The 26,070-nt window shown below is 44.4% G+C and overlaps 2 long non-coding RNA genes across 3 annotated transcripts; both read right to left on the bottom strand.

Moving 5' to 3' along the window:
- Positions 1–3,386: 3,386 nt before the first annotated feature.
- Positions 3,387–12,869, bottom strand: LOC137862695 (uncharacterized). Its single transcript, XR_011100477.1, has 3 exons — positions 12,505–12,869; positions 4,025–4,140; positions 3,387–3,870 (listed from the first exon to the last, which is right to left on the bottom strand). It is a non-coding gene; the product is annotated as an uncharacterized lncRNA (long non-coding RNA).
- A 10,271-nt stretch (positions 12,870–23,140) lies between these two features.
- LOC137862413 (uncharacterized) lies at positions 23,141–24,940 on the bottom strand. Of its 2 annotated transcripts, none has more exons than XR_011100259.1 (3): positions 24,804–24,940; positions 24,463–24,680; positions 23,141–24,052 (listed from the first exon to the last, which is right to left on the bottom strand). It is a non-coding gene; the product is annotated as an uncharacterized lncRNA (long non-coding RNA). The 2 variants fall into 2 exon arrangements; XR_011100260.1 differs by having other exon boundaries at positions 24,474–24,680.
- Positions 24,941–26,070: the final 1,130 nt, after the last annotated feature.

Here is a 26,070-nt window from a genome sequence, read left to right as displayed (position 1 = left end):
AAAATGCCAATGCCACAGCACCTCTGTACCCAGCTTGCTCTAAGTCTTCCACGGGGTGTAGCGGCAGTGTACAACAGAAATGCAGCTAACTCGATTAGACAGTGAAATCTATTTGAGATTAATTGGTGAGTAATGAACCCGACGGAGTTTATGATCCTTGAACTAGGAGTAATACCGAGGTACAATGTCAACAGCAAAGTGGCAGCAGCTGATGAGAGAACCCTTCTGCGGAGCAAACAAAATCCTTTCTTCTTTGGCTGGAGGCACAGGCAGCATCAGACAATTTCACAAGTGACAAGTGCACTTTCTCTCGAATGGATCTAAAACGTTAAATTAAATAACGTCTTCGCTCCTGGTGTAACCTTTGGTAATTGTCGGAAGAAAAAAAATGTGATGCTTTTCTACTTGAGTGCAGCATGCATCATAATTTATGTTGAGACATTCGAGCAGCAGTAGGAACATCCAGCAGAAGAAAAGAAGAAAACTCAGGTCTAGGATCAACCTTGCAATTTCCAACACAGAAATAAAGTTCTCCCCAACTCGGGCACACTGTGATTTGGGAAGTCTCCTGCTCTCTTGTTTTTAGCTTCCTAGGCTTTGTTTCAATTAAATGTCAGCAAACATGAACACTGCGGTATTTAAAGAAGGATTAACTCTTGGATACTGTGGAGGACTAAGGCAACTGGCAGATGTTCATCCACACCCAAGAGTGGTGGAAAAGCTGCCGCAACCCTTGAATCCAATGGAGTTATGCTGACTGGGGGTTTTTCAGAATCTGGCACACAGCATCAGACTTACTTCCTTCAATTGCTGATTTGGGACCAATTGTAAGAACAATTGTAAGAAGCCATTAGGAATTACGGAGTGGAAGTCTTCTACCCATGCTTTAGAAACCCCACTTGCATTTCCCTCACCCAACAGTGAGCAAAGAGCCCCTCCAAGCTTTTGTGTGAGCCAACACAGGCCCTGGAGAGGATCAGCTGAAGCCTCTCCGAGCCGGGTTTATGCATCTGTCCCATTATTATTCTGACAGTCACAGGAATTGCCAATTTACTTCCTCCTAATGCCCCAATTTCCCTCTCCAACTTACAACTTGTCTGAACAAAGCACTGTAGCTCACCAAGCTGAGAAGCAATTCTTTAGGATCATTATTGCATTCGGTGCTGTTTGTGTGTTCAGAGTTTTCTAGATGCACCCCAAGCAATTTCTCCTCTGCGCTGGGACCTGTCTCACAGGAGCTGCACTCCTTTCTTTTAAATCGTTTTGTTATTTCATTGCCATCTTATTTGATATCCCCCTGACCCGTGCAGAAGCACTTGTAGCATGTTTATGGTTTGATTCTGCAGTGCATGGGGAAAATAATCAGCAGAGCACCAATGCTTTCTGTTACTGGCAGCCCGGTCTCCAGCACAGAAAATACTGATGACCACCCTCCCACGTAGACAAACATTGCCCCTCGCAGCACAGTGGGTGAAAAACTTGGAGAATGATTTCTTTTCATTTCTCTTTTCATCACCGGTTATTGGAAAATGGATTGAGTCACCTGGCTAGGCCCTACCAGTCATATGCCTGTACTGCGAGGGGATCACAAGAAGGAACAAATGAATTCAACACATTTTACACGGGGAAACTTCCCTAAAAGCTAAGCAAAAATAGAAGCTACTGAAGGAAATAAAACTCTTACAGGGGAACAAGGAAATCCATCTCCTGGCAGCCACACCACCAGCAGGGATGCCGTACAGCCACGCACTGCATGGGGGAGCACAGCTGGGGGGGCAGGAGCAGAGCGCTCCTCACTGGGGCCTGGACGCTCATCACCCAGCCAAGCCATGCAGCAAGAAGCACAGGGTTGCACTGGAATTTGAGTAGGTTAAAGGAAGAGAAAACAAACACGCTAGGCGAGTACCGGCTCTCGCTGTGCATGCTGAGACTCTTTAGCACGCGTATTTATAATGAGGATGTGCTGCGGGACTGTCAGCGCCTCTTAATGCTGCAGAAATTCAAACTGCATACTGAAAGAGGCAAAAATTGCTTGGAATTCAGCTAAATGTGTGCTTCTCTCTGACACACCAGCAAACCGAGGAGAAAAGGTTTTAATTTCAGTGGGTGGTACGATTTTATGACAAAGGGAAACAAATTTTCCTCGAGTATGACTGACGTTCCTGAAAACTGTTTGAGCTTTGTTTCCAACCATCACGTCAAAATAGCTTTGGGTGTTCCTATTCAGATCAGCACCGTAATCAGAAGCCTAGAAAACATCTCCTTCCTACTGCAGCATTTCGAAGTCACCTCTTCATTCTGCATGAGGAATTCCCTTCCCCTTTGAAATCTCTGATAATTTTTTTCCAAAATGCAGGGCTAGAAATTTCTTCATCTGCTTCATTGTATAGGGCAGGAATGACAAAACATCTCCTGAAATGTTGTCCTGCCTTGCAGATATTCATTATTAAAAAATAAATAAATAAATCTGTGCTTTCAAAACATCCTGCAGTTTTTGAACTGCAATTACTTGTTGAAAGTAATTCCCAACCCTAGCGAGTTACCTAAGCCCTGCTTGCTGTACCCATGCTGAAATCTGAGCTGCGGGTGCTGGGAAGATGTACCAAGGTCATGAGGACAATTTGATACAAACGTCATGATTTCACAGGTTGTCAATTTATCATCAAAATTCCCTGTGGAGCCTCACAAAGAAGGTCCAAGGAGAGAAGAGCTGCTCTCCTCTCACGCGTACAGCAGAACAGCCTCCTGTACAGCCTTCTCCTAGCACTGCCTGCAGTCTAAGACACAGACTGCTTTATTCTCTACTTTTAGCAAATGCATATATGCTCGAAGATGCTGCCACGGAGAAAAACAGCAGATTTAGAACTAAGGGGAGTGGTGTGTGTTCATATGGCTGATCCTGCTGGAGGCGGCAGGGCAGTACCAGCTAGCCTTTTCATTTTTTTATTACTAGCACAAGAGAACGATGCATCTGCTGGAGTCACGGCACGGCACACCAGCCCGTAACCTTGTGTTCCTAACTCGGGAGCAAGCACACCCACCTGTGAGCTGCTCCTAAGTTTCACCCCACAGTTTGGAAGCTTCTGCTGCTTATGAGTTAGCCAGCTGGGCACAGACTTACACTGATGTAACCCAGCCATCCAGCTCAAAGGTTTAAGTATCACATTTTCAGCACATTTCAGCCAACCACCATCTCAACTACAAGAGGATATTTATTTTTCTCCTGTTGTTTTAACTGACATTGCTGAAAATGACTGCAGTGATTCAGAAGCAATGACTTGAGATCACCCTGGTTGGCTACCCTCTGCCCCTCGTGTCTACCATGGTGAACACGTTTTTCTGCCCTGGCCAGAAGACACAGGACAGCCGTCCGCTTGTTCACTGTGACCTTTTGTAGCATCAGCTGGATTCGCATGGACACAGCCTCCCCCAGCACGTGGCCACGCGTGAGGCTCCTTACCCCCAGAGGTGACCCCAGTGATCGAGTGATCCCCTGATGGGCCAACAGCCGGCAGGCCCAGCGCCCCCACCTGCTGATGCAATTACCAGCTGCATTTCATACTGGAAGAGAAGGCTCAGGGCTCCCAGTGCTCTGTCTAGCCCAGGCTGGCTGTGGTGACACAGATTACCCCACCGTTTTGTTTCGTGCTCACGCCGTTCACAAAAAATTTCCAGGGACGAGCACAGGAGAGGGGCTGTGCAGATCACCAGGAGCTGCGTAGAAGTGAAGCGCTCCCAGAACAACACGCTGAGGTTATGGAGTCCCACGGCACAGCCTAATTTTATCGGAGTGCCCCAAACCTGAGCAATCCCGAGCGGCTGGAGTATTGATGAGCAGAACACCAGTGCGGTCAGGTAAAACAGCCCCTGCTGGGTAAAGAAAAATATACAGGCGAGCCATCTGCTATCCGAGACAGCAATAAAGCAGTTCCCGCAGCACAAGTATTTACAGGCAGAGCCCAGCTCTTTGAGCTGTGAGTTACTGGCAAGTTGTGACTGCACTTTCAAAGAGTTTTCACCTTACCGGCTGCTCAGCAGCATCGGTTGGAGCAAACACTTCTGTTCCCATCTGGAGGAATTAACCAAGTCAGAAGCTGGTTTTAAAACTGAGGCGGTGTGTGTTTCATCAGCTGCACAGCTCTGTGTAGGCAAAGGGAAAATCAGACCAAAAGGCACGAAAAGCACCTGTGTGAACGTATCTGATTATCAGCAATGTGACCGATGCCAACTAGTGAAGGGCATTTTTAGAAGTACTTCCCTTTAGCACCCAGCCCTCAGAGGCTGGACACAGAAGCACAAGATGAGTGTTACCTAGCATCACCAGCCGTTATTGACTCCACCACTCAGCCATCACAGAGCACACTACCACCATCTCCACACACACCACAATGCTAAACAAGACTGACACGAGACCCCTGGGAACCGCTGGGATGGTGGGAAGAGTCTCCCAAGCTGCTCTCCACGAGCACTGATGAGTTTGTCCTGAATTGCCTACTTTTTTTTTCCTTCAGAAGCTGAGGGCACACTGGGATTTCTGCAGAGCAGAACACTCACTCCAACAGTTACTTTGGCTTGCATTAAGCTTTAGTGTAGCATTAGGCAAGAGCAACAATAAAGCATATCAAAAGAGTGTGAAAAGACCGTGTCCCCTAGCCTTAATTGACTTGCTGTAAGCATCAGCTCACTGATGCTGGGAATAAAGCCCAAAAGCTTGTAGAAAGCCTGAAAATGAGAAGTTTGACAATATACAACAACTTATTATCCCTGATTTGAATCAGAGCAGATGAGGTTATCAGTCTCCTTTTTGTAACGGCAGTACTTGGAACAAACTGGTAGTGGCCTGAACATCAAAAAAAAAAAAATCCACACCATAATTGCAATCAAACAGAGCAAAAAACCCAAATGGTACAATAGAGAGCTTCTCCTGTTGTGCAGCATTCTGGAAAGCGAGGGCTGCTACCAGCACAGGTTGGCATTAAGATGAGCCATTTCTCTCAGCTCTTCTCTGCTTGCTGTGAAAAATAATGATCTGTTGATCTTGGTTTGTCATTCAAACTGTGTACCCACTAAGTCAGCATCTGTCTCCTTACTGGATCTTCTTCTGTGATGTTTACCAACAGTCAAAACAGAACAAAAACAAAAACTACAAAAAAAAATACCAAAAAACACCATTCCAGAGATGCTTTTAAAATGACATTTGTCAAAAAGCCCTGCCAATAATCCCCACCTGAACTTCATCACTCATCCATAATGGTATTATGGCCACATGCATGTCTACACAAAACAAAAACAAAATAAACAAAAATAACAACAAAACATAAATGTATATTGTACTTCCAATATCAATACAGCTTTGAAGGTTTTTTTTCCTGCACTTCCACTACGGAAAGTGAACAAAAATGGTTTGTGCTCGGCTATAAAGGAGAAGGCAAGGTTTGCATGACAAATGCACAAAAATAAAGACTTAAATGTTCAAAAGAATAATGACTTGATCGTTACTCCATTTCTTTCTAAACCAGCAGCTTGGCAGGTGTTCCCCCCCAACAGAGAAAGCTTCCCAAGTAACCCCACCAGCCTGTATTCTGTATGATCTCAGACACCTTCCACAAACTCAAGGAGCAACATATCTACCTTGTAAAGATGAAAGACTGAGATCTGAAAGTAAAGAAAACCACTACAGCCACCATAAGATACAGTCTAAGAGAAAGCATCAGAGTTTCCACTGGCAACGCCAGTGTGGGAGGTGTGAGAAGCAGCTGAGGTTGGTGTGTGTGTGCCTGAACCAGCTCAGGTCACAGCAGCCCAGATCAGCACCCAAAACACAGCGCACTTACCCAAACACCACCAATCAGTCCCAGTCTTTTCCTCTCTTTGGAAGAAAAGGATTTCCAAATAAAACTAATATGTCGTAAGATTCCCTGAAAGCTACTCTCTCAACCGAGTGGTGTCATTTCTCCTTCGAATTCAGTGCTAGGGAGTGTTTAAGAATCCTGCATGAAAGATTATTAGAGATTAAACTGGTTCACAGAAAAAAGAAACACAGGACAGTCACTGCTGCTTGCAGAATTAAAACTCGTTTCTACATTTTGGAAAGTAGCGCCCAAAGGTGTCTGCACAAGAAGTGCTGCTCTGCAGAGACAGCCTGGAGAAGAAGGATCTTCACCACACAAGGGACAGCCTGTGCACTGTGAGGACTAATGCTGATTGCCTGAATTACAAGTTACTTTCCCATTTGAACTCATCCCCTGCTTAATTAATGCAGTCCATTAAGCACTAAAAGTAAAGCGACTGTTCCTATTAATTGGTCAGCATTAGTGATCTCTCCAAGTAGGCTTTTAATTTTACACTGAACTCACTCCTTCACCGACTCCTCTCCAAAGTGTGCAGTCACCAGTGAAAGGTTCCCAGCTGGGCCTCACACAGCCTCTTTGTGCCAGCTGAAACCCACAGCACGTGGCCAAACATGTAAAAGAAAGCAGAATTTTATTTATTTATTTATTTTTAATTATGCTCTACTATCACACACGCAGTCGGGGACACGGAAAGGTAACACCCAAGTTAGAATTGCTGTGGCAACCCCTACCAGCTAGCAGATACACAAAATATTTCAGGTCCAGCGATGCTTACAACAGATGCCAGTGCTTTACTTCAACAGAACAGCTGGAAAGCATCGTCTTTCTGAGGCTTGTGTGAACTAACCTGTGGGTAGTTGACCCGAAACATCTTCTGCCCCATTCTTACGACAAAGTTAAGGGCAGCGATGTGCCGGTTTGCCCTTCTGAGAGGCAGAGAGGCTTGGTACGAGCAACCTTGTTAAATACTGCATCTTTAAGAAAAAATCGGATGCACTACAGGTGCACTACATTTACACCTGGAAATACAAGCCGGCTGTACAAAGGGGCAAGCACAGAACAGCCCTGCCTGAAGGAAAGGGAAGTGCACGGCCCTAATCCTGGCACATGCCTAAAGGCAGGAACCACCCCAGCATCTGAAGCTGGAGATATGTTTAAGCTTCTGCAGGATCAGGGAATAACAGACAAAGGAAAAAAACAAATGGAGACAGAAGAGACAGTGAGACAAAAGGACTCCACAAAACATGCAAGTTAAGCCAAAGCAGGATGGTGCCCACTTGAGTTATTTTCACCTAAAATTTATTTTTAGGGCATTTTAGTTCAAGTCTTCTCTTACTATCACACCCTAAAAGATTTACAAGCCGGTTCCAGCTCCGGACTGCTACTCCCCACATGAAGTTTGCATCCCCTGCACCCCTTGGTGGGAGCGCTCCGAGAGGAAACTTGGCCAGAAAGCTGCCATCTGTCTGGGTGGAGACAGAAAAAAATCCAGGGAGAAACTGATCCAGGAGAAGTTGCTAAAAGCTGTACGATGAGCCCGTAAATGCTTTAAATGTGGGCTTCTCCCCCATTCCTCAGTGACGTGGCCAGCCTACCCGTGGCGGTGCATTAATATGTTTTACGCGGTGCAGCTGGAGAGGGGAGCAGGGCCGAGGCAGCCCCCCTGGCGCACAGAACATGCTCTGTCCTCCCCGCGCAGGCACCGGGGGCTTCAACAAAGCGGAGCAGGGGCTGGCGCTGCCCTGAATCAGCCTTCTGTGCCCAGCTGCCTCGGGGATGCGCCCTCCGACGCATTCAGACATTCACGCGGCGTTCAGCTACTCCACATCAGCACCAAAAGAAGTGAAGGGAAGCTTTTATGCTCTCTGCAGTTTAGCCAATGCCCTGAAAGAGGCAGACAGCGCTCCTGATCCCAAAACGTGGCTTCTGTGCACAGGGCAGAGATGAATAGCTCAGGAAGCATTTCCACAGCCCGGGCAGGCAGGCTGTGACTTCTGCCAGGACTGCTCTTAGCAATCTTCCAGTTTAAAATATCTCGCCTTTATGCAGAAATCTCCGTTAGCTGCTGGCCGTGGGGAAGCCACGCCGAAGCATTAAAATCCTTCTGAAGACACAGCCCGCTTATTCACTGTGAATTGTCATTTACTGCGAGAAAACGCAATTATTCATTTTATGAGCGCATTGATCCTCATCTTTCTAGTCCGACTCTGGGAAGGCTTACCTAACACCCCCCCTTTCAGATCTCCATTATAGCCCAGCGGGACACAAGGCAGCGCACAAAGGATGTGCTCACTGACCACAAAGACCCCTCCACTCCTTAAGGAGGTTCGGATGGCGGAGCAGCACGCGCGGTGCCCTGGAGCTCTCTCCATGGAAAGCCTGCAGAAAAACGTTCCTTAAATGCACAAAAAGTGGTCCACTATGCCCGGTAATTTGGCTCTGTAGAGAGAGATTTCTGTACTAGACAGGGAAGTTTCAGTCGTGAAGGTGAAGGGGCAGGGAGAGATTCATTACGCAGCTGAAAGGAAGCGGGTACCGGAGTTTTGCAGCACTGACTCTCACTACTTTGCCACCACGATAAACAACTTCTCTGCAAGTTCTTTGTTTCTAGAGGATCCACAATCAGATGCCAGCCTAGAAATTTTCTTTCAATGAATTCTGGAGTTTAAAGAGCTGATTTGAGAGAGCACAGTTAGGCAAAGACAAGCAGTGAAAGGGTTTTGCCTGTTTCTGACACACCCCTGTGAGACCCAATTCTTCTTTTGGGGTTCTGGATAAATGTATCAGCACGTTGATGGAGATCCAATGAAGTGATCTAAACATCACTTCCCTGGTTATGGATTTTAGGGGAGGCATTTGTAGGTGCTGACACTACAGGGCTGGCTCTTTGTCCCCCTGCACAGGGCGAGGGCTGACCACAACCCGGTCTGCCAGGTGCCCCCATAGCACCGACCTGTTCCTACAGATGGATGTTTCTTTCAGCTGAGTATACAAAATCTGAAGTACATAGCAAGATTTTTCTTAAAATAAAAGATATGCTAAGTAAATATGATTTCTGCCAAAACTCGGTACTTCACAAAAAGCTACCAAAAAATTCTGTAATAATAACGTGAAACAAATATATATACAAACATTCATGTAAGCAGTGTTTACAAGCACTACTGTGCTTGTCAAAAGATGAATTTCCATGCTCCAGTCACGTAATGCTGCTAACAGAGAGGTTATGCATCCTTGTCCAAAGGAAAGAATTAGTAGCTACCGACTCCAGTGGTTCCTGATCCCAGAAATCCTTCCTAACTCGAGCAGTGTTTGCAGATGTGAGCAGTGCCCCGCCAGCCCTGCTGCAGTGCAGCTTTGCAGCGTGAGGAAGCACGAAGCAAGCTTTCTGGGTAGCTGAATCCCCTGCGATTGCCCCCATCCTGCCCATCTTCAGGCAGGAGTCTCTTCTCTCTGTTCCTGCTACAAAGCTGCTCCCCTTCTCTTTCTCCAGAGGAGAACAAAGGCTCTTGAAGAAGATAAAAAGAAAGAAGGAAAGAAAAAAGCTTCACCCTCACAGGAGGCAGAACACTACAGATGTACAAACTTTCTTTTATTGTATATTTGGTGCAGCTCTTATTTAGATACCAAGGAATAAAAGCACAGTGAGTTTCTCATGAGTGAAGGTCAAAGCCAGGGTCTCTCTCCCAGTGTCCTGGTTTACATCGCATGGTCACAGCCAGCTGCAGCACATCGTACGGAGCTCACCTGGCAAAGCAGACCTTGCAGAGTTAAGATAAGCAGAAGCTTTAGAGATATGGCCTGGCCTTAGTGATAGGTACTTTCAGTATCCATACCTTGTCAATTTTGATATTATTAAATTGAGAACAGAAAAATAAAAATATTAGCATCAAATATAATTACTCATTTCAGAACTGAGCACTACAGAAAGTTACCTGCAGTCTGCACAAGAGCAGATCCTTGACTACCCTGGATGACGTCTGTCTGCTACGCTGTGACACAGGGCAACCAACTGCAGTTGCCAGAACTGCATTTAAATTAATGTCTTATCGCAATGCAAGGTCCTAAGGGCAATGAGGTACAAAGTAATAGCAGCTGATAATTCTAAGATACCAACCACTACTAACCATTAAGAATTAAGTTTCCAACCATTTCTGAGCTTCCCCTGGTAACAGCCACCCTAAGCTCGTTGACAATTTTTTGTTTTGTTTTCCTTTGGCTGCTCTGAGCATTTATATTTGGAGCCTAAGGTTTCATTCTCTTGGAGTGTCATTATTTACAGCAATCAATATAGCCACGACAAGCAAATGGTCATCTCACATTTACTCACTGATGAGAGCACAGAGGTAAACCCAACATTTTGGTTTACATGGACGTTTTGAATGCCTTCCTATTAATATCAGGGGAATTACCTCTCATCAATGAAGGATTTGTATGTTGGTCACGGCACCTAACAAGGCATCCTCCTATTGTTTCTGCATGCCCCACTTCCTTTAAGCATAGCAGTGTGCAAGTTAATCACCTGTCCGGGACAGCAGGAAGAATGCTGCAGCAGCATCGTGCATTCTGGTGACATCTCGCAATCAGGCTGACAGCAGGATCAGCATGACACCGGCTGGTGTGAAGGGGAAAGTGTGTCCAGCATGCTACACTCCTGGTGCGTTGGTGTTACGAAAAGAATGCCTAGGGTCATCATTTTTCTTAAATTTATAAAAATAAAACAAACCAAAAAAGCATCACAAATGGTTTTTTTTCAGTCCAAATATAATTCAGTTTCAGACCAGAGACATTACGCTCAGCTGCTGCTAGATTTTCTTTTCTTTTTAACCTTCGCAGCCTCTGCAGTTTATCTCTTTTATCTAAAAACATTGTAAACCTGAAATGCCTTTATCCTGTATTTCCTGCCCACTGCAAGGCCACTACCTCCTTCTGCAAAACGTAGTGTGCTTGCTTGCAAAGTATCCACAAGCTTTTTGGAGGCCAGAAAGCCTGGCGTACAGTCTCTTCCTTCTTATCCTGTTACTTCAAAGGCAGTGAACCCAACTGCATCTCCTAACTGCTAAAACTTTTGTTCTGTGACAGTACAACTAATTCCTCAGCACACTATGGCACTACTGGCAACCTCTTTATCATTAAGGTTTTAGATGTGTCAAATAATGGCATAGATATTTCCATAATAGCTATTACAACAGCTTTAAATTTCAGGAAATATTCCTAATTTTGTTAAACAAAATATTTAATAACTATTTTGCCCGTGGCTGCTCAGCTTTCACCCGACACATATACATATTCTTGAAACCTCTCTTCGATACTACACTGAAAATCACAACCCCCACTATTGGCATCCCTGTTTTTTTGCTGGCAGTGTGTCTGGAGAGGCACGGATAACTCATGTGGTGAAGCAAGAATTTTTCCCCAAAGTATTTATCATCAGAGTATGATAATCTATAAATTCACCTGCTCAAATGGCATATGCATGTTTTGTACATTATGAATTCAATTCATCATTGTATATTAGCATTTGTCTGTCTCTAACAAATGAGTAGCCTGAGGAAATCAGTGGGACTTTTCATTTACTGAACATTAGCTTGTCTTTAACTACCTTGATGAATCAGATCTAATGTTTCCTTGCTGGACGGACTGCAGCATACATATGCAACAGGCTGAATAGGGGGGAAGGCTGCAGTTCTATCAATGCCTGAAGCATTATTTGCAACATTACGTATCGTTCCTTTAATGTATAGCACTTAGTGCAATAGGGGGCTGGCTCCAACTGCGATTCTGAGACATAGCAGTTTTAAGTAAATAAGTCAAGCTGAGGAAAAACAGTCATAATGAAGAGGAGAAAAATAAGTTCTATTTCTCAGCCATAACTATGGTAGCAAGGAAGTTAACAAACTTGCCAATAAAACTGGCAACCACACACACAGACATGCCAATTTGCTACTAAAGGAACAGAAAATACTAACTTTTCTATGGAATTTTTAAAAGCTCCACAACAATAGTACTTGATGCAGTCACAGATCTGCTATAAAATTGTGTTAGAAAGACCTGGAGAAAGGTCTTGCTTTTGTGCCATATTTCATTATGTCATTACAATAGCCTGCTATAGATTTTTCAGCCACATTGAGTTTTTCAAGACTTTTTCAAAAGGTTATTCAGAAACGGCAACTTACACATGCATAAAATAAAGAGACCCAACTGACAGGGGACTCACAAGAGTGACCCCAATAAGTTTACGTGAGACGTTTTTTTTAAACCTGTGCAACAGAAAATAATTGCACCTGCAACAGTGGCAGATAACGCATCTGTGGAGAATGGCTGCTGGATGCCTACAGACACAGGAGAGAGCACCCAGAGCCACTTAAGTCAGTCTCAGGATTTAAGGATAAAATAGCCTGACACAAAAGCACTCACTGAGCATCCGTGCCACCAGGTTTGTGAAGGGGTTTCTATACATGCCTAGTAGCTCTGTGACTGCTTTTTGCATTAATACACGATTTCAAAGCTCACCCTGTAACTACATTAAAGCCTTGAACGCAGCACCACCGGAAAGTAGAGGATCTTACACAAAAGGGGCAGTGGATTTACTCAGTGACAAACCCGTGAGAAGTTTCCTTGCACCAGTCATTATACATTCCTAATAAGCACTCACCATGCCTCCTGGGACAAAACTGCAGACACCGGCGGGCCCTCTGTCACTTCTCTGACATCCTTCTGAAAACGTGTCACCTGTGTGCCCCAGAGGGCAGCACACCACGTCTGCTCCAGCATGCCCGGCCGCCGCGCTGCTGCTGCTGGAGATGGCTGGGCTAGGAGGCCTCTGGCACAGCTTCTCCACACAAACTCTCGGAGGGGCGAACTGCAGCCAGAGAGAATAACAAGGAAGAGAATGAGCTAAAAGTAGCTAAAGCAGGGTGAGAGGGGCAAGAGGAGATCTGATTTATCCAGATCCATTATTTTGTGCTCTGGTTTTCACAGAGGCAAAGCATGGCAGCTAAATAGTTTTAAACATTAATCCGGTGCCTCCACACAAAGCAGTCAGGTTTCATTAGCAGCTTTTATACTACACCTGACTTTCCATTTGTTTAAGTGCTGGGCTGCACCTGCAGGCAGGAGCCCACCCCTGAACGTGGTGTTGGAGCTGCTTCTACCCTGAGCGGCCGAAGTTGCAGAGGCTCTTTACTCAAGCAGTTTGGCTTTCCTTCTCAGACAAGCAAGGCCCAATAAACATGTTTTTCCAGCATCCTGATTCAAGCACCCCCAAGGCATTTAGCAGAGAACAGAAATTTGTCTAATTAAAGACCACTTTCTGAAATATTTAGCCCTTGCTGCCTTGCTCAAGGTCATATGCTAAGCGGCAGGAGAACAAACAGATCTGCTAACCTGCAGCAGCGCGAGGAATTAAAACCTCATTTCACTTCGGTACCAACCTTGGTATTTGACACTGTCAAAACATTTTTTCTTTTTAAAGCAGCAGCAGACTGAGTGAGGAGGCAAAAAAAAAAAAAAAGGCAATGAAATAAGATTATATAATTTATTTCTTTTGTTCTTAATTAGAAAAAATTCTAAGAAAAAGGTTACTTGAGAATATGATGCAAACTTATTTCTAAACCTAATTTTAGTGGTTCTGCTGGATTACCTACTTGGATTCTAAGTTTAAATTAACTGAAGGTTTTCCTCAGGCATATTATTCACATTAAACAAGCAGTGCCCAAAACATCTTAAGCACAACGTCCTTTTTTTTTTTTTTTTTTTTTTTAATGGTCTAACGACACCTTTGGTCTGGTAAACAGGTAGAACATTATCAGTATTTTCATAATTTCATACTTCCTAGTTCCTGTATTCCTGATGGATTAGAAAAAAAAAAAAGAGTAAACAAACATAATCATCCAGTATCTTTTCTTCAAGAACATTAAGGCATTATTAAAAATTCCTCCTTTATTAAAACATAATTGTCAAAACATAATTTATCCCTGAATACCTGTTTTTCTGCTTATTTCCTACCCTATTTTTCTGAATTCATCACTCATTGTGAAACAATTGGGCCAGCAAGCACCAAATTTTATGTCATCGTGAAGCTCTATTTCAACAGCTCGTCTGACATTTTAACATACACTATAAGCCCACACTGAAAATAAAGCATGTCAGTAACTGGGAAGGACCAGCGCAGATGCAGGATTTCAGCAAAGTAGAAAAAAACCTTCTGAACACAACTGGCAGGTGATGGCCACTAAAAAAAAATCAGTTTGGTCATTTTAAATTATCTTGGAAATGAAATAAAATCTGACTTCTGATGCAAGGAAGGGACGCACAAGTCTTGCTGTAACAATAAAAAAGGAAACGTTCAGCTGCATGGGCTGAACCAGAAAACAAACAACCAGCTCCGCAGCACCCGGCAGTGCTCCACAGACACGGCGCAGCCCTGCTCTGCCCTCTCCTTCCTGCCGGCTGTCTGTAGCCACGTGCCACATGGACAACCCGACACTGCCCGACTTCTCTGAGCTGAGGAGTGTCTTTTTTCGTGTGCCGTTTCTTTTCAGAGTTCCTTTATGTCCCTTATTAGCCTACTGCCCTTGTACCATTGCAGCTATGCTAAGCTCTGCCCTGTCCATCCTCACCCACCACTGGGCACGAGAACCTAATTTCGCTGTATGCTCAACTGCAAATAAATTAAAAAAAATAACAGACCTTGAGGCAGAGCTAGGGAAAAGAAGCAACCTGTATCCAAAAGACACAAAGGTCTAAAGAGGCCAGAGGGCAGAGATAAGAATGTAAATCCACCAAGCACTATGATGGTGGATTGCCACAATTACAATATTAATGAAAGCAAAATCCTCAAAATCTCAGTGCTACTATGGCTGCCACTGGAGGACAGGACGAGTAAGTGAGGGCAGAAGGCAGCTTTGCTTCTGGCAGAAGAGGCAACCAAGCAGTGTTGCAGGCCACAGCTGCTTAAAGCAGGGTTTGTACAATGGGGCTAACAAAGCACGTCGGACGGGAAGGCTGCGCTCACTGTAACGCTGACAGGTTTTGTTAGAAACGTGGAGTGCTAGAAACAAGGTCACAACTAACCACATAATCAAGTGGCAGAGTACTTTTTGTGTACTAATATACCTATTTACAGGAATCTAAAGCTAAGTTTGTGTTACTTGCTTTTAATTAGGAGCTATGAAGAAATGTGACAAGCTCCATGCTGCACTTTGAAAAAATAGATTCGCTACCTCCTGCTTCACTGGGTTCGGGATCTATGGGCCTCTGGGACAATGGGACAAAAGGCAAGGCAGGACAAAAGGACTCGTGGATTGCATTCATCAAATAAACGCCTTGCATTTCTAAATTAGAAGGTCGAGAGGAATGAAACAAGAAGCAGCCGAATGCACTTCAGTAATAATGCCCGTATGGTCACCCAGTACCAGCAGTTACAGATGAGCATTTTCAGCAGTAAGATTGCAACTACTGAAAATACACTTTACAATTTTTGGCAAACTGGTTGGGAAATTATATTTCAGGAAAAGCTCTATGTTTTCCAAACCATACGAAAGAGAATATTGGGCTGCTTTTTCTTGAAGTTTTTTAAAAAAAAAAAAAAGTTGTTCTTGAGTGCAAGCAGCTATGTAAATGCTTGGGCAGGACACTCCAGCGCCTGAGACCAGCAGCAGATACTTCAGATAAAATACACACATCGACACGACCCGCTTTGCAAAACCACTGGGTACCATCCACCCATGGTGGATTTTCCCAGGTAACCTGGAGCCAGATGCCGTGAAGGGCCCAGAAGTACAGGTGCAAGCATTCATTTGAAGTCACTGAGAGAAATTCTTCTCGTGTCAGTCTGACTACAGATTTGGCTCCGTTTGCTACTCGTATTACTGCAGTTAAAACTTTCCTTTCAAACCTTCAATTTCTCTAGGCATTTTTAAGAATTAGAACTCTATTTTTTATCTTCAAACTCCTGTCTCTTGCTGGTACATAGTCTCTGGGGGCACCCCCAGTCAGGCAAGCTTCTTCCCTTATTAATGGAAGGAGAGAGGATTCCAAGCTACAGGTTTTCTAAACAGGATTTTGTCTCTTAAATAGAAAATTCCCATAGTGCCATATTAATAAGGGTCAATAAAAACATATCCCAAAGAATAAATGCATTAATATTCCCAAGACATGTTAGCCTGGGCTTTTTCTTTTGCAAGGGAATTTCTCAGGTGAAGACACCAAACAGGTGCACAAGTAGGAGCATCATTACTTAGTATTCATGGCATTCATACAGCACTCTTCATAACACTGTATATAGGTTTATCAATCTGTGATCACTGCCAAGATAAGGCAGCAATTTCAGAAGGTACAAAGATGATGTTCAGCACCTTTTTTTTTTAATAGAAGAGTATCATACGCTTATTGTGTATATGGTACAAAATCAGTCCTTCTTTCGGCACCCACATGCAAGAAAATAATTCCCACTATGAGTAATTACAACATAGATAACTACAAAGCTGCATTTATTATGAAGTCCTAACTTTTGAAGACTTGGTCTGTTCCCCTGCTGAAGGAGGCACAATGAAGCTTCTCGTCACATCCTTCTCTAAATATATCTGGTTTACTTTCTTCCTGTATATAAAAGCCAGTACAGCAATTCAAACCTCACTCTCTATAGCTCCGGGGATTTCTAAACGGACCTGGCTATTTTTACAAGTTGCTCCACAGGTCACTTGCCTGAAAGCAGGCTCGGATGTTACTGTCTCTCACATAACTGCTCCCTCAGCTTTCCCTTCCAGCAGTTCTCTTTGCTACACGACATCAATTAATTTATAATCAGTCTCTGCTGTACGGTAAGTTCCCACCTCACTACCCAACTCCTTGTAAACTTCCATCCAAGTACCCTTACCAGCCCGGCCACCGAGAGCCAGGCTGTAAGATGGGATCGGTACCGGGCAGTTAAGACCCAGTTGCATTCATTTTTCCCTTCCAGGTGCTAGCTCCAACCTTCACGTGGCTTTTGTAAGTGAGCGTGTATTTCTTACTCCTGCCAAGAATCATGCTGCCAGGAATCCCGCACCTCACCTGCCGTGCCCCCGAGTCAGCAGCCATGCACAACGGGGGCACGCACACTGCTGCACGACGGGGTAATTCGCTGCTATGGAAATCGGGGCGGGATGATTGAACAAGTTGCTGTACATTTGGGTTACCCCATCTACAATCTTTCTTTACAGAATATGAAATTTTAACAACGGGATGAACTGAAGATTTATGAATCCAATACTCCTACTGAAAATATTAGGCTGTTTGTCTTCAGATTCAATCAGTCTCTGCAAACTTAAGGTAAGCAAATAGTCACAGGAGTAAGCACAGGCTCGGTTCTATTATGATTTGCTAGAATCAATGAGCTACAATGCAAACGTTTGCCCAAAAGCATAGGAAGCAGCAGCCCTGCCCGCACTGCCAGTGATCATGACTAATAGAGAGCTGACACGGGAATGGATAGCACAGAATGGAAATGACTTCTGTGCAGCCTTGTTTCATTTGTTTCCATTTTCAAGTAATAATACAATATAAAATTCTATTTTATTTTTAGCTGCCAGAACAGGTGGCATAAGGAAAAAAAATAATTTAAGAACTTATTTGTATGAATACACGGTCCCAATCCGCAGCGTTCTTCACTTTGTACTAATGGAACAGAGAATTAGCTGATTCTGAACAAACTGTGCTGCTTTATCACCCGAATTTCCTGCTAAATATTCATATGCTTGCACCCTGCAGACAGCAAGGCATGCAGATTCTGACAATTCTGACTCTCAAAGTATCTCGCTGAGTTCGTCACATCCAACCTGTGGTGAGTCGTGGTGAGGCCCAACGCACAACTCTGAGCTCCCCTCTGGCTCATGGCTCACCTGGCGGCTCTGCAGCTCCATGCAGTCCCTTGTAGTGGCCCAGAGAAGACGTGTAAGTAGAGGTGCCCCACGGGCACCAGCACCCGGGGATTCCAGGGGGAGCCTGGGAACCGAATGGGAATTGTCTCACGTGAAATTCCCTCAGGACTACATCAATACACTTCTTGTTTAATTTTGGTTTCCCCTAGCACCATGACTTTTTGTCCCAATTGTAATCTTTCACTGCTTGCAATACGCAGAATGGGACTGCTTTACTCTTGATCCTGATTAGCATTACTGGATTTCATCAGTTCCATCTCCAACATGTAGCTCTGGAAGCCACAGCAATAACGATGATTGATTTTGTAGCACATTGGTTTTGTGGGCCTTGTGTTAGAGCCTTGGGAATCAAACCAAGCCAGTGCTACAACCCCGGGACACCCCGCAGCACCGGTCACAGCACCCGTGTCTCACTGTCACTGCTGGAACAAGACGCAGACCCCAGTGAACCTCGCTTCTCGCCTATGAACGGCACTGATACATTTGCAGCAAAGACGCCTGTTAGACAAAAGAGAACTAAAACCAGATACACATTCTTAGGAGAAAAGAAATTAAAACACTTAATTGCTGCAAAGAAATACATAAAAGCAAACTGAGCTCTATAAAAATATATTATCTGCCTACAGCCACAGGGGACAAGCCAAAGGCTATGGAGATGCCAAATAAAATAAACCGTGCCCCTAAAATTAGCTGTAGACATATTTTGCAGATATACACAGCAACTCAGCAGTCAGATGAATTTATTGCAGAGAATACAAGGCATGTAATGTTTGTCACTATTTCTCATTTCCTGCTTCCATCTGTTTAGACCCAGCTGAAATCTGCTATTGTACACCACACAACCTCTCTTCTCTGGGTCTGTCTGGTTGCTACCATAAGAGGTGAGTAATGAAAAGGCTAACATTAGATCTGGTGCCAGTGTTTTGCACACAGAGATATTTCTCTGTGCCATTTCTGCAGTACTGCAGGGTTTAGAGACAAGTGAAACGCCTAGCAAAATTAAAACAAAGATAAAGCAGAAAAAAAATTCCAGCTTCACAATCTGCTTCTGAGGCTGTCGCATGCTATCAAAGCTGTGGCATCCTTCAGCAGTGAAACCCAAATGAAATCCCCAAGTAACTTCACCAAGGGAAATACGGAGCATCACAGGACAGAGGAACGTGCCTGGAGTCTGCTGTTTTACTACGATCTTTCACACATGGAAGTTGGATTAGACTGGAATTTTAATTATAAAAGCAACTCACCGTGAATACCAGCTAGATGATTTATTAAAATGGAAGTCATCAACATTCTGCCCAGCACAAGTGCAGAAGGGGTATGGGTGGGTGTACTCTACCAGCTCCCTCTCTGGAGGACCCACGTTAGGTAAAACTTCGAGCCCCCCGGTTCTGCAGCCAGGTCTGCCCCAGTGAGCTGCACGGAGCTGAAGGAAAGCAGCCCCCGGAGAGCTGCTGCAGGCTTACGGCTGGATGCATCCACAGAGTTGTCAGTCAGAAATACAATGAAATGGGAGTGCGCTGTTTCCTCTCAACACTGTCACAAACTACTTCTGTTTCCCATACTCTGTGCTGCAGGCAACTGATTAACCTTTTATTATCCAGACTGGGAATACGAAAATTAATTAGTCCGTATATAAATACAGCAATCCTCCAAAAAAGTATAAACAATGAGCAACAGCCTACATTACTTATGCATTTTCAAGCCCCTCTGCTATTCTCCATTTATTTACCAGTGCTACTGGATCCATACAGCACGGCACTACTCCAACAGGGCCCAGGCAAAGCAATTATTTCAGCTGGTGAGAGGCGATGGCTTTTGTGACACAGCAGGTCAGACATCATTATCGTAACTGCTTTGTCTGGTCTTCCAAATTTATAAATACTCAGTTCCTGCAAAGAGCAGGTCATGCTTACTACAGCCCAGTCCGGAGCAATAGGACCAAGCTACAACAGGACCAGGTCCAAGCAGCTCTGCGAGGAACATTCTGAGCAGAGCAGGGACCAGTGGCTCTAACTGCATAAGGAGCAGATGATAAAAATTCAGATGACAATTTAGTGGTAAAAGTAACACAGATTAAATACTGGGTAAATATAGAGAGAATAGCTGGATGACTTAAAATGACAACATATTTAACAGCCCCCAAATATTCTCCAAGTTCTCATCTTCAAGAGCTCTTGAGTGAATACATCAGCCCTGAAAAGTGACATTCCTGAAGTTCATCCAAGAATCTTCTTATAAATAAACTTATTTATAGTAATAATGGTCAGGATATTTTGTTACAACATTCTGTAAATGTTATTTTTTATCACTGTAGAGAAACCTGCATATGGTAACTGAATATTAATAATAGAGGAAGGTTGACTTTTAATAGGGTCTGTGATTCTTGCCACATCTGTCTCTGTTTCTGCAGTTCCTACAAAGGAACCCAGTAGTGCTCTCCAACCCTTCTGTGTCAAAAAGATAATCCCCAAGCCAGATGTCCTTCTGCGCGTTTTTCTGCACTACAAGAGCAATTAGCATTCAGATATGCAAAACAAAAAACTTTGCTCTTTACTTTCTAAGGACATACACATTTATGTTTTGTTGTCAATGCAAAAAACAAAACAAAACAAAAAACAGTTGGCTATGAATTTTGTTTGGGCTGTGACTTATCATTCATTTTTTTTATATCTGCAGGAATTCTGAATGTCACCGTGGCTCCCTCGCTCTCCCTTCAGGCCAACACTGTCACAGATAGGTCACTGCCTTTAAAACGCTGGAGGAAGGATGGGTGAGGGAATTTTTCATGTTCCCTTTATGAAATCTGCACAACGAGAGTTTTAAGGGTTAAAGCAGAAAAATACGAAAAGCCTTGCTCTAAGCCATCCTAGAAGTGTTTACACATTCTCACCACTGAAGAGAAACGATAAAATTTTATAAGGTTTAAATAAAATGAGGCCAGTGGCTAAAACTAAAAGCTGGCATTTCACCAGCTGCCAAAAGCAGATCAATAAATAACCATCGGAAAGTACAGCAGAAAAGGCTCAGCAAGGTATTAGCAGTAACCTGCGATCCAGGGGAAGGACGCGGGCCTTACACTGGCCATGCAGGTGTTGCTGCAGGGGGAAAATGTAATTTTTTGGCACAGCTGGTGCCAGCAGTTGGGCACCTTTCCCTGGGACAGCACCCGTCCCTCGGGCTGCTGACACGAGCTCGGCAACGCAGACAGGGAATCACGGAAATTTGGTAGGAGAAAATTAATACAATTGATATGAAGTTGTTAGAAATTAACTTTAAGCCTCACAAACTAGCAAGAGTAGCAACAATTTCCTAAGCCTGAACCCACACAATTTATACTATTTTCTTTTGTGTATTAAAATGTTCCCTGTGCTAAAGGGACTTTTTCTATCTCTAATCATCCTTCCATTTATACAAAATTTACACAGACTGAGGATGTTTTTAATGTCTTAATGCTTTACTGTCTTTAAAAAAAAGTAAGAGGAAAAAGCATAACTAAGGAATAACGCAAGTGGCTGAGCTTTATTGAGTTGTTACAAAAGCCACTGTGCAGCGAGCACTGTAAATAACAACACTGCAATGCCCTTTTTTCCTCTTAAAGTGCAATTACTGTGAATAGCATCTTTGGAATTCAAGGATTTTTCATAGGGAAGCTGCTTAGTATGCATGCAAACCCCGCGTGAGCACAGACAAACAAGTCAGCGAGCTTGGCAAGGTCATTTGGCATTTCTTGCCGGCACTCGGGCCCTACCACCTGCACCCAGCCTCGTGGCCCAGCCTCCACCGTGCGAGTTGGCGCTACCAGCCCCATGTGGCATTTGGGAGCGGGGTGAAAGGGGACGAAAGGGGAGCGGGGCTGATGGCTGTGTGCGATGTACATGCCCATACCTCCTGTAACAAAACTCCCGTTGTGAAGCCGCATCGCTGCTTACAAAACGATCAACAAGGACTCCTCAAGGAATTTTGGAAGTGCTGAATCAGGAGGATCTCAAACAACTTTCAATTTTCTTTGCAATTACATGGCATTAAAATAAACGTCATTTTCCAGGCTTTTCACTAGCAGACTTCCACAACATACAGCTAGCAATAAAAGCCTGAAATGGCCATCACGGCGGTGACAATGACATGTCTACAGCATCAAAATGAGATCCCAACCCATCCAAAACTGAACAGAACTGCAACACTCAGGACTCTAAAAGATCCCGAGAGGAACTCTGACAACAGGATGTGAATACACCAGCGAGGAAGGGCACGAGCTCCTGCACTGATGGGCACCAGGTACCTGCAAAGAGCCTGTGCCCCAGGCCTGCTCTGTTCACCATCAGCTGTGTTGCTGGGATGTTTGCAGGGTGAAATGGTGAGGCAGCACCGAGCACCCTGCCCTGGCTGTGGGGCTCGTCCTGCTGCTGGGGCTCAGCCAGCTCCGAGGTGTGCGTGGGAGCCACGAGGCAGACGCTGCTGCTGGAGCTGCAGAGCTGGGCACAGGCAGCACAGAGGTGCTTGGCATGGGTAAAAGCTCTCCAATTCCCAAAGCAGCCCCAAATGACTTTGACCCCAAACCAAAAATTCTGTATTTATCAAACACAGGACGAGGTTTGAATATCCAGCTGTGCCTGTAGACGGAACCTGCTGTGGGTTGCAGCCCGATGCTCTGCTCTGCCGTGAGCCTCCCAAGCCCGGCAGTGCTTGCAGCAACTTAAAGAAAATGCCCCACACAAAGTCAGAGGAGCTGGAAGAGGCTCTTTGTTTTCTTTCTAAATCACACTTCCAGAAGTGGTATGGAAGGCATAAAAATACTACTGAATACGCTTTTGAAATAAGTATTTTTATTCTGTGAAAAATACGATCAGGATTAATGATTTAAACCAACGTGAAAACAAGAGAATCCCCGGAACAAACAAGAAGGCAAGGCACTGACAGGAATTGATATACCAGCTGGATACTGGCCTCTGCAGCACCGGAAAAAAACCCTGACATTTTATTTACTAAAGGTCTAATAGAAAACAACAGAATTATCTTCCAGTGATCCATAAAACACGGAATATATAAACTGACATAAAGCTGAGACTACTGAAAGGATAAGAGGGCTGCTCAACTCACCAAACAAAGCCATAAAAACAAACACGTCCTGCAGAAAGCAACAGCATTTTTCATGAGTTTCAGTCTGTTATTCTCCACATATTTAATTTAATTCAATACAATGAATCCAGAGCCATCTTTAAGATAATGCTGATTTACTAGGGATATAAGGAACCATCATGGATTCAGGTATGTTTCTTTCCTACAGAAATTGAGATGGCCAGAATGCACCAATGACTCCCCAGACAGGAGGGCCCCCAGGAGGCCGTGCAGTTCGAGTACAAAGATTCAAATCCACGCAGCCACAGATTGCTCTGGTACTCAAGCTCTTTGATTTAAGTCTTTCAAGGGGGCTCAAACCTTTTCTATTCTTCAAAACCTTTCTGAACTCACACATGTAACTTTCCCAGTTCCTCTGGTTAGGAGCAGTACTTCTGGACTGAAGTCTTTTAAAGGCATTTTTATCAGATAAAAAAAAAAAAAGTAAGTACAAAACAAGCAAAAAAAAAAAAACAAAAAAAAAAAAAAAAACTAAGTAACAGAAAGCACAGGGAAGAATGGCATTACCCAGGACAAGTAAATTGGTTTCCTTTTTCAAGGCAATCTTACGTTCCCCTAAAACTGTATCGCTTTTAAGTTAAAAACGCAAGGTAAGGGGCGTGCAACTTCCACACCAGGAAATGGAAGAAAAATCAACATCCAGTGAAGGCAAGAGAAAGGTCAATATTATATAATTTGTCAGCAAACAGACTAAGAATTAGGACTCCTCATAAAAGTCGTCTTAAAGGGGTTTAATCTTTATCTTTTTTCTTAAAAAATGAAAAGTAAATACAAAGCCCAGCTACAAAAAATAATGACCAGCAGACGAGGTAGAGCAGGAGGGTGAAAACAAAGCAGGAACAAGCCCAGCTTCATCCTAGGACAGCAGCAGCATTGTGCCAATAACTGCCTGCATCTCACCCCTACACCCAACGCTCCTCACTGCAGCCGCCCAGCCCGATGCGATGGGGTGGCCAAGCTGGGCACCGAGACAGGCACAGGGCGACACTGACCCTACCTAAGACATTTTATCTCACACACAGCTCTGACACTAGAGCAGGCCGTTCCCAGACTGCAAAAGGCTCCTGCAGGGCGCTCGGTCGCTCACAAGCCGCCCTCCGAGGCAGGCGCTGAGCACCCAGCCGAGTGGGGAGGCCTCCTGTGCTGCTGCACAGCAAGAAGGGGACGTTATGAAGATGGAACACAAACCAACTTTAATTTCATTGCTTTGTGGGTTTTAGTTTAAGGACCAACGTTATCTTAATGCGTTTCCTGGCTCCCATAATTAAATTCACTAATCCCCAGTCTTAAGGCATCAGCAAGCTAAGCTAATTTAAAGTTACTACCTGAGCTTATATCCATTTGTTTTTTTTTTCTTTTCTTTTTCCCCTTCAGCAAAGAAACAAAGTATTGAACCCTTTCTTTGACAAGTAGGCATTTTTGTCTTGTCTTTAATTGCTCCTTCTCCACTGTCCTCATTCTGTACGTTAGGGGGTTAGGAAGGAGGCTTAACATATTAGCTCGAGAAGATTTAGATATAGCTGGATATTTAACCACGCTACAGAAAAATATCGTACAGAATCCTCACTGCATGGCTGCTTGATATTCCCACGCCGGCAGTTACGGTGTATTTGCAAAGTCTCCCATCTGTTTAACATCTCCTACTCCCTTGTTCGGGTGCTGGGATTCCCGACGGTAATACCGAAAGAATCAGCACGTCAGTCACGCCTCCCAGCACCGCAATCCTGACAGACATCACAGGCTAAGCAGGGCCAGGTTGTCATCATTCTGTACACTGCAGACAAACACAATTACCAGATAAAAATCTCACAGAAACATAACTAGATGGAGAAATAAATTTACCCCATTATCTGCAATGAGATCGCCTAAGTTTCTCCATCACTCCACAATAACGCACCTAGGTCCTCTTTCTAATTACACAGAGGACACGTCTCCGAGTGTTTCCAACTATATAATCTTCCTCTGGCCTTTCCTATCAGCAGCATCAGCCATCCTCTGGCCCCATTTTATCTCTGGCAATTATTTGCTCCCCGCGTTAAGTTCCTTCTCGCACTTCCAATTAGCGCGGTGTCATTTGCTGCTGCCCAAACCCCAGCGCAGGTGTGGGCTGTTTGCTCAGTCACCCAGCTGCAGCACAGAGCTGCTGGCAGCGCCAGAGCCTGCAGCTCCCGTCCCTATCGGGTACCACGTGCAGGAGACACTCAGTGCTGCAAGGTCTCCTTCCCCTGTAGGCTGCCAAAGTTCTGAGCTGAGATGTGCAAGGCCCATCGTCAGCATTTATGAAATCTCTAACCCAGGCCCAAAACTTCAGTGACCGCCGTTTAACTAACATTGTAATGTTAAAAACACCACCAATGCCCCACCTCATCTGAAGCCATACTTCCATTAATCTTCATATCTTGGGGTTTTATGGCGAAGCTTTCAGTTAACGTACCACTTCCAAAGTGAGTTTCTTCTCAAAGCAGGTGTCCGATGCCCTACAGCTACCGATGTCTGTGTCCTATTCTCTTCCAGGTGCTCTTCAACTGATGCAGATCCCAGCACCATGGCACGTGCGAAGTGAATACACGTTTTCCTTTCCTGTACTTCCTATTAAGCACCAATAAAGTGTTCTGCTTTTTGCCTTTGGCCAAGGAACTCACCCTTTGGCCTCAGGCCTCCTAAATACACTCAGCAATGAAGTTCATTACACAACATCCGAGCAGAAGCTTGGTCTTCATTAGAAGTAGTTCAGAAAACCCAGCTTCTAAGTCCACAGTTCACACAGCTTCTATGTTCTGACCCTACGCACATCCTTCTTGAAGTTTGGAATCATTCCCTTTGAGGGAAGCAAAATCTCGGTGTGCCCTATTGCACAGCAGGAACTAGTTTTATACCTTTTTTTTTTAACTGTTTATTCTTGCCAGAAGAGCTCTGGTTCCCTAGCACTTTTCCCTCCTGATTTCTGTTACTGCTAGATCCATAGCTAACAGATCTGTCCAGCTGAAACCAAACAGGTTACAAAATTGGTGCCCGAGCAGCAGAGTACATGGATTGAAATCGCTCAGTGACTGCTGCCTCAACCAACACCCATCTCAGGGTACCAGAACGCGCACAGTTAATGCTGGAGGCTGCTCCCGTTTCCCCAGAGGAGCAGGACTGGGGCCGTGCGTGTCACAGAGGGC

This window comes from Anas acuta, chromosome 11 (assembly GCF_963932015.1).
Source record: "Anas acuta chromosome 11, bAnaAcu1.1, whole genome shotgun sequence".
NCBI classification, from domain to species: Eukaryota; Metazoa; Chordata; class Aves; order Anseriformes; family Anatidae; genus Anas; species Anas acuta.
Note: the sequence above shows the minus strand (reverse complement) of the source record. Positions and strands in the feature narration are given on the sequence as shown.